The sequence below is a fragment of the Bubalus kerabau genome, chromosome 2, assembly GCF_029407905.1.
Source record: "Bubalus kerabau isolate K-KA32 ecotype Philippines breed swamp buffalo chromosome 2, PCC_UOA_SB_1v2, whole genome shotgun sequence".
Taxonomy (NCBI): Eukaryota; Metazoa; Chordata; class Mammalia; order Artiodactyla; family Bovidae; genus Bubalus; species Bubalus kerabau.
This window is the reverse complement of record NC_073625.1, coordinates 177,031,988-177,040,018: the sequence shown is the minus strand read 5'-3', so window position 1 is coordinate 177,040,018 and position 8,031 is coordinate 177,031,988.

Here is an 8,031-nt window from a genome sequence, read left to right as displayed (position 1 = left end):
ACTGGGGGGTGACAGTCCTGCGGGTGTGAGGAAGACCCACCATTGGCCCCAGCAGAAAAACAGAACCGAGTGAAGGCAGGGAGAGTGTTTGGGGAGGGAGGAAAGTGCACTAGATTCCAGATATGCTGCATTTCCAGTACCAACCAGAGAGTCTAAGCCAAATGGTCCCAAAGGCAGTTAGACACCAGCAGGGGCAAGAGAGAGGGATTTGGTCCTTAGCATCCAGGCGGAGGTGGATGAAGCTCTGGGCTTCCTTAAGGACAACAGCTTCACAGTTGAGCAATTTCAGTAGACCCCAGTAATGGGAGAGAAAGGCATTTGGGTCATACTGGGAAAAAGTCCTGGAAGACTCAGATGACCCTCTATCCAAGCCCACCAAGGAGAACAGGTTCAAGCTCTGGCAGGTAAAAAAAAAAAATAAAAACAACTGGGACACAGCTACCAATCTCTATGCAGGGTTTCCACTGAGGTCAGCCCAGTCATTTGTACCAACCTCCCATCTCCTCTTGCACTCCCTGGCTTTCTGAGGAGTGGTGGGGACAAAGGCACACTTGCCATGGTTAAGGGGGAGAAGGGACTGGGGACTGGGGAGAAACTATATGAAGAGATTGAATGGCAGGAAGCAAACAGAGAAGGAAGGGAAGAAATGGTAGAGAAATGAAAAGGGAAGGGTGTGTGTGTGTGTGTGTGCAAACCTGAATAGACTTTTGCATGTTTGAAGGCAGATGGAAGTGAGCCAACCAGAGTTCCAAGATGGTGGTTGACTTTGGGCACAAATCTCTGCTGGCTCTAGAAAGATTCATGTCTTCCTGAGACTGCCTGATGAACGAGGCAGATGAGCCCCTGCTGCCTCCAGTCTGCACAATTCCCTGTGTTGCACTTAGTGCTGGGCTCAACAATTCCACGCTCCATAGATGGCAGCTATGATCACATAGGGTGCCTGGAACATGGCAAATCCTCAAAACACGATGAGTTTGTGGTTTTCTTACTTATGAGTAGTAAGAAACTCACTTTCTTATGAGTTTGTTATTAAAGATATAGAAGTTTTACCCAGGAGCTGTGTTCTGATTGCACAGACAAACCATATGGACAAAATAGTTAAGACCTGGCACCATGAACAAAGCTTTGTAGCCCCTCAAGTAATAGGGTGTGGCCAGACTCACACCCCATCCTGGATCAATGCAACCGCATTTATTAAGTACCCACTCAGCTCAGGCCTGGACACGTGTGCTCCAGATAGAGATGAAAAGACATTGGCCCTGTGTCTAGAGGCTGGGTGCAGGCACGGAATGCCCAGCCACACAGGGGCCACACAAGGCTGGCTGTGCTGGAAGGTTGGGACAGAGTCCCGCCCCAGATGCCTTAGAGACACCAGGTGGAAGTGACCACACAGAGGTTCAGGGAAGATTTCATTCACGGAGGCTGCTTTAGAGCTGCCTGAGAAGGAGAAAGATTTCTACAGTCTGTTGGGGTCCATGATACTCCAGGTAGTAGGAACAACACGGATATGAGTGAGGAAGTGGGGAAACTACTGGCATGTGCTGGAAGGCTAGAGGCCAGGACACACCCCAGAGTACAGTGGGTGACAGGGCTGCAGAGACAAATTGAGTCTTGAGAGAGGGCTGGGGGAGGGGGTTTTGAGTGCTAAAGTCATGGTGTGGGAGGCAGCGAAGGAGAGAGATGAGAGCAGATACAAGTTGACAGAGCAGGTGCATTGATAGAGAGAACTGACCAGACACAAAAATAGAGCCCTTCTAGAAGAAAAGAAGTGGAGAAAGGAAGAGTGGGGAGCAGCTGTGATGGGCATCCTCTAAGATGCCGTCAGTGGGCCCTGTCTCCCAGGATTCACACCTTTGTGTGGGCCTCTGCCCTTGAGTGCAGGCTGGACCCAGAGCTTCTAACAAATAAAGGGGGCAAACGCGATGGGATGTTACTTTTGAGATTAGGTTACACGAAGACTGTGACTTTCACCTCCCTCTCTTGTGTACTCGCTCGCTCTCTCTCTTTTTCTCTCTCCCTGAACCCTGCTTTGGGTGGAGGGGCTGGGGGGAAGAAGCTACCATGTCGTGAGTAGTCTTATGGAGAAACTGATGGCAAGAAATGGATGTCTCTGGCCAACAGCCAGTAAGGACCTATATCCTGCCAATGGTCACAGGAATGGACTTGGAAATGACCTTTGAAGATCTGCCAAAGCCACATGACCAACTTTGGAAGTAAGTTAAACTCTAAGTTGAGCCTTGACATGCTTGGTCTGACTCCTTAGCTGCAGCCTGGTGAGAGACCCCAAGCCAAAGGCACCCACCTAAGCAACCCCTGGATTCTGGGTCCACAGAAACTGTGGGATAATAAATGTTGAGGCTGTAGACTGCTAAGTTTTAGGGTAAATTGTTATTCAGCAATAGATATTGATACAAGGAGGGTAGGGGACTAGGAGGCTGTGCTGTTTCCTAGTAACTGTGCAGCCCCTGGTTCCACTCTCCTGGGCTACCTGGCTCTCATTCCAGCCCTCGAGTTCCAAGAGATACCCTGTTCCTTTCAATACCTTCCCCTTTTGTGGTGCCTCAAGTAATTTTAACACCAAATATGCCCTGAGCATGATAATCAGCTCTAAAACAAGGGAACCTTGCTATCTGGCAGTACTGACTACTTTCCTGAATTGGACTAACAGATGTTGAAATCAGATATGTACATATACACAAAAGAATTACCTTCTTTTTTATTTATGAAGCTCAAGGTTATAGGGAAATGATACTCTTTGCAGGTTTTCCCTTCATAGTTCAATATGCCATTTAGGAATTTTGAAAAGAGTGGGTCTAAAAAATCATTTTAAATTACCAGTTAGTCCTTTGGAACTGAGCATCTCCTCCCAAAGTTCTTGGGTGCTGACGTTGACCTAGCATCAGAGAGGAACAGACGCTGTATTACTGCGGGTGCCCATGGGGAGGCAATTTGGTGCATTCGCTCTAGGTTATCTACTAATATCTATCAGTCAGGTCTCTCTCTTCTCTCTCCATCTCTTTCTCAATGAAATACTTACAAATACAGCTCAAGCTGCCCTCTTTGCCCAGTCTTCTTTTCTCCTCTCTCTCCTCCTGCCTCCAACCCCAAGAATAACCACTATCCTAAGAAAAATCTCATTTTAAAAATTGTTGGGACTTCCTTGGTGGTCCAATAGTTAAGAATTCGCCTTCCACTGCAGGAGACATGGCTTTGATCCCTGGTCAGGAAACTAAGATCCCACATGCCTCAGAGCAATTAAGCCCAGGTGGCACAACTAGAGAAGCCCGTGTGAGGCAACCGCTGAGACTGTGCGCTCTAGAGGCCATGCTATGTAACTGGAGAAGCCTCCCATGGGCAGCAACTAGAGAAAAGCCTGCATGCCACAACGAAGACCTAGTGCAGCCAAAAATTAAAAAAAAATTTTTTTAATTAAAAAATCATTTTTACTTGTTACTTTGCCAAAACTATATATAAAATTGTTTTGTGTACATAAATAGGCATAAACAGTATTATATTGAAGATCTCCTTTTGCAATTTGTGTTTTTACTCAACATTAAATTTTGACATTTATCTGAATTCATGTACAGGGAGGTACTAATTTGTTTTTGCTTTTTTGTCTTTTTATACATTGTATGGAGGTATAAATTATATATGGTGAGACATACAGAACTAAACTGTTACACATGAGTGAGTTTTAACAAATGCACATACCCAGGTAACCACACTTCTATCACAATGCAGAACATTCCATCTCCCCAGAAACTTCCCTCTGGTCTCCTCCCGCTCACTCCCTACTCCTCTCCCCAGGTAAACACTAACCTGCTTTCTGTCATAACAAATTGATTTTACTGACTCTAAAACTTCATATAAATGAAATAGTACAGCATGTCTTGTTTTGTGCTGGTCTCTTTTGCTCAGCGGATTTGGGGCGTTCATCTATGTAATTGTATCTCAATAGTTTGTTCACTTTTATTCCTGAGCATGTTCCATTGTATGACAACATCACATTCTGCGTGATAGATGATTTGGGGCTCTTATGAATAAAGACCTAGGAACATTCTTGTTAAATCTTTTGCGTTCACCCTTTCATTTGTCTTCAGTAAGTAAGTACCTAGGAGTTATATTGCTGGGATATTGGGTCAACTGAGGAACCCTAAATAGTCTTACCTAGGGAGAGGACAGGGTTCCTGGTTGGCAGACCCTAGAACACTGTTTTCAAGGAGTTGACCTGGTAGAGAAGCAATGCTTACACAGCGGCCTCAGTGCATAGCGACCCCCCACTCCCTGCCTCAGCAAAAGGGAGCACTTCCTTTGAGCACCACAATGAACTCAGAGCTCTGGGGAATATGCATGAAAAAGATTGATAACAAATGTTATTACTCTCCAAGGGAATATCAGACATAGACACATGAAGAGACAATCATATGGAGCAAAACGCTTAGAGCCGCAAGCCTGGACGTATCTAAAGGAGTCTCATCACCACAGTACTGCCAGGTATGTATTATCCCTCCTGTTTACACAAAGAACAAGGAGGCTCAGAGAGGTTGAGGGCATTGTTCACAGCAATAATTGATAGGACCAGGTGCTTAGAATTGATTTACAGACACAGAAAAAGTCTCATAACTCTAGAGTACTAAAATCTCAGTGCTGGAAAGCCCTTAGGGATAATTCACCCAACATGCTCCTTCCACAGATGGGTAAGCTCCAGCCCAGAGCAGTTATGTGATTTATCCGAAGTCCCAAAAGAGTCAAGAACTGCATCAAATCTTTGACTTCCAGACCAAAACTCTTCCCTTTCCTGCCCATCCAGCCCCCTGCACACTATCCTTAGCCTGATACTGCTTTCTTCTTTTTTTAAAAATCACATGCAAATTCACATGTAAAGTGCTGATGCCACAGAGAACAATAAAGGAGAAATCAGATGCCTGGAAACCACTGCCCATCTATTGAGAGGTGCCTAGAGCCTGACCATGAAAAAATTTTAAAGTTTACTTTAAAAGGCACCCACATTACATTATGATAATAAAGCCTTCCATCCCACATCCATCTGCTTCCATGCCTGCTTTTTTTTTTTTACCATCACTTTAGAATCAACCACTACTTATTGTCCAGGCCAGGACAATAAGTAGTTATTGTCTTATTAATTCACTTGTCACAGGTGCAAACAAAGTAAAGCACTCTATAAGGAAAGTATAGTGCATAAAATATCAAAATATACTTTGAATAAACAAATGATTTCAAGAAAGCAGTGATGGGAGAAGTGGGTCTTCAGAAAGGGCACAGTTACAGACATATGCCCAGACTCTAAGAACTTATATTCTCTCAGCAAGTCATAATTATACCTCAACAAAATATATGCCAGATCAAATTATACTGATTCATATTTTCTTGCTATTTTTTTTTTTATTTTAATTCATGTTTCAGTTTCATGGTTGCATAAGCATTATAAACATAAGCAGCTTTTATCCAAGTTTGTGATTATATGTTTATATTTGCATGCGTGCTAAGTTGCTTCAGTAGTGTCCGACTCTGTGCAATCCTAGGGACTGTAGCCCACCAAGCCTCTCTGTCCATGGGATTCTCCAGGCAAGAATACTGGAGTGGGTTGCCATGCCCTCCTCATGTTTATATTTAAGTGCACACACAAAAAATTGTCATAATTAGAGGTCAAGATAAGCTTTTATTCCTTTAAGGCAGAAGGGTACAATATTCAAATTTGTGAACATTGTTATATGCCGCATTTTAATTTTTTGCTCACACTGTGCGGCTTATGAGATCTTAGTTTCCACACCAGGGATAGAACCTGTACCCCCTGCAATGGAAGCACAAAGTCTTGACCACTGGACCACCAGGGAAGTCATTTTTATACTGCACTTCCCATTCCAAACCATCCTCCCCGCCCCCTATTCCACCCCAATCAAGTGCTGGAAGCCAACTTCGCTTTGAGACTTACCTGCAGGGCAATTTCTTTTTTCTTGCTGCCCATGGCTCTACAAAGAAGACAGAAGCTCTGTTATTGAGGGTTCAGGCCATTCTGGCCGCAACCTCACGGCAAACATTGAGTAGATCGGCAAGCCTAGAGCCTCCTTCAGATAAAGCGCCCACCTCCCCAACTCCGCTCCTTCAAGTTAATTATGAATGGCAGCAGTGATCCAAAGTAAACACCCCACGGAGAAAACTGAGCTTAAGCCCGAGGGCTCTTGGCTCGCCAAAAGGTTTTTTTTGGACATGCGGAGTCCCTTCCCCGCCGGGAGCTGGCGGAGGGGCGCGCGTGGAGGCCCGAGTAGGGACGCCGGGCCACGCAGCCCGTCAGGCCCCGAAATGCCTGCCAAGGAATTTGTACGGAAAAAGCCTACAGAACCCTGCCATCCCTACTGTTTCCATTTATTCCTGGGAAACTGAGCCCCTGCAAACAGGTACCGGGTCCTCAACCTGCAGCGAGAGTTTCCTACACAGTTTGCTGCGACCCAGCCACGGTCGTCATGGCAACACTGCGCGGGCGGGGTGGGGAGGGGGTACAAAGGCGGCCAAGAAATGAACCCGAGTACACATAAGCCACGCCCACTCTGGGCTAGCGCAAAGGCAGGAGGGTGTCCCGCCTCTTGCTGTCAGGACTGGACTGTAGAAACACTCATTGGCTGAAGAGTTTGTCCTCTCTGGGTCTTTGGCACCCACCAAGCACGGATCAGATGCATCATGTGCTGTAGAGCTACGTCCTCCATTCCTGCATCCGTTCTGTCCCACCAGGACTGGCATGCAGCTTTTCTATTTCTACTGAATACATACTGGGCAGGGGTGGCTCCCAGGTTTTGACAGATCTGAAGAGATTTCTTTCAAGATAAAAAATACAAAATAACAAATTCAAAATGAAGTATGAAAGTCAAGTGGAGAAAACAGAAGCAGTTATAAACATGGTGTGATTGATCTATACCAATTAAAAGAAATTGCCAGGAGATTAAAAAAACAAGGCCCAACTGTATGTTGTCTTCAAGAAATCCACTTTAAATATAAAGCACAGGTTTAAAAGGGTTTTTTTGCTTGTTTGTTTTTAAAGACAGTTAGAAGTAAAAGGGTGGAGAAACTATGGCATGCTACAGTAATCAAAAGAAAGCTGGAGTCACTATACTAATTTCAGGCAAAGCAGATTTCAGAGCAAGGAAATTTATCAGGGGTAAAGAGAAGGTATTACATAATGCTAAAGGGATCAATTCTCCAGGAAGACATAACAATACTTGTGTATGCACCTAAGAGCAAAGCATCCAAAACCTGAGGCAAAAACTGACTAAACTGCAAAGAAAAAAATAGATAAACCCAAATTGAAGGCTTCCCTCGTAGCTCAGTTGGTAAAGAATCCGCCTTCAATGCAGGAGACCCGGGTTTAATTCCTGGGTTGGGAAGATCCCCTGGAGAAGGAAGTGGCAACCCATTCCAGCATTCTCACCTGGAGAATCCCATGGACTGTGGCCTTCCAGGTTCCTCTCTCCATGGGGTCGCAAGAGTTGGACATGACTCAGCAACTAAACCACCACCACTCTTATAACTGAAGACTTTAACACCACACCTTTAGGAATGAGCAGATTCAGCAGGCAGTTGAAAATGAATATAGTAACAACATGTCAGTTCAGTTCAGTCGCTCAGTTGTGTCCAACTCTTTGCAACCCCATGGACTGCAGCACACCAAGCCTCCCTGTCCATCACCAATTCTTGGAGTTTACTCAAACTCATGTCCACTGAGTCAGTGATGGCATCCAACCATCTCATCCTCTGTCGTCCCCTTCTCCTCCTGCCTTCAATCTTTCCCAGCATCAGGGTCTTTTCCAATGAGTCAGCTCTTCATGTCAGGTGGCCAAAGTATTGAAGTTTCAACTTCAGCCTCAGTCCTTCCAATGAATATTCAGGACTCATTTCCTTTAGGATGGACTTGTTGGATCTCCTTGCAGTCCAAGTTACTCTCAAGAATCTTCTCCAACACCACAGTTCAAAACCATCAATTCTTCAGTGCTCAGCTTTCTTTATAGTCCAACTCTCACA